Source organism: Colobus angolensis, unplaced genomic scaffold (assembly GCF_000951035.1).
Source record: "Colobus angolensis palliatus isolate OR3802 unplaced genomic scaffold, Cang.pa_1.0 Scaffold35, whole genome shotgun sequence".
NCBI lineage: Eukaryota > Metazoa > Chordata > Mammalia > Primates > Cercopithecidae > Colobus > Colobus angolensis.
In genome coordinates this window covers 8,129,705-8,130,950 of record NW_012116821.1, presented here as the reverse complement: position 1 = coordinate 8,130,950, position 1,246 = coordinate 8,129,705, and positions in this window count along the sequence as shown.

Here is a 1,246-nt window from a genome sequence, read left to right as displayed (position 1 = left end):
CACAATGCACCGCGAGCGCCGCCGCCGCGGGGCTGCGGCAGATGAGGCGAGGACCCAGACGCCCAAGGGCGGTGCTTCCTGTGTCTCTGCGCCAGCCTCGGCCTGCGGCGGGGCAGAGCGCCGGAAACGGCCTTCGCGGCATTAGGAATTGCGGGCGAAAGTTAAACGGTGAGATTTTAGAGATTTGCCAGCAAATCGAAACAAAACTGCCCCTACTAACTGTACCAACAGTGAACCCCTGAAAATGCCTTTCTGGAGAGGGTTAAACAAATGCCTGAAATGATTTTGCCATGAACCTGAGCATTCCACCAGACACCCGTCTGGATTGATAAATTGAAACCAGTAAAGTGTGGGAGTGAAATAAAAACAAAAGCTCTAGCTAAATGCTAGCGTTATGGTCAAACCGTATTTGGAGACAGGTCGGCCCGCTAAAACAAAGTAACAGTAGACCGGCTGCAAGCTGCCTTGGGTGTCCACTTTCATTTCTCACGAAGTCCTGGTAAGGCTGTTTTTTTTTTTTTTTAATATTAAACGTACCTCTACAGGACTGGAAATGCAACTCACATAAGCCTTTTTAAGACACAGGGAGGAAGGCCGGGCACGGTGGCTTATGCCTGTAATGCCAACACTTTGGGAGGCCGGGGCGGGCGGATCACGAGGTCAGGAGTTCGAGACTAGCCTTGCCCACATGGTGAAGCCCCATCTCTACTTAAAAATGCAAAATTAGCTGGACGTGGTGGTGTGCGCCTGTAATCCCAGCTACTTAGGAGGCTGAGGCAGGAGAACCGCTTGAACCCAGGAGGCGGAAGTTGCAGTGAGCGGAGATCGCGCCATTGCACTCCAGCCTGGGCAATAGAGTGAGACTTCGTCTCAAAAAAAAAGAAAAAAAAAAAGAAAGAAATGGGGAGAAAACCCAGTTAATTAGGTCCTAGTTCATCTCTCATGGTCCAATGGGAAACGCAGATTTAAAATGTTGAGATACGATACATTTTTCTCCCTTTGCCCGGAGAGTTACCCTCTTAATGGTATGGTCTCACAGCTATTTCTGCATTTTTTAATATGTCAAGTTTAATCCTATAATTACTTTAAATAACCTGATCTTCCCCTACCCCGTTGTTTTTAGATTTTAAATTATTAGTAATTATTTGTGGAGACGGGATCTCACTCTGATTCCCAGGCTGGTCTCCAACTCCTAGCATCAAAGTGATCCTCCCGCCGCAGCCTACCATAAGTACTGAGATGGCAG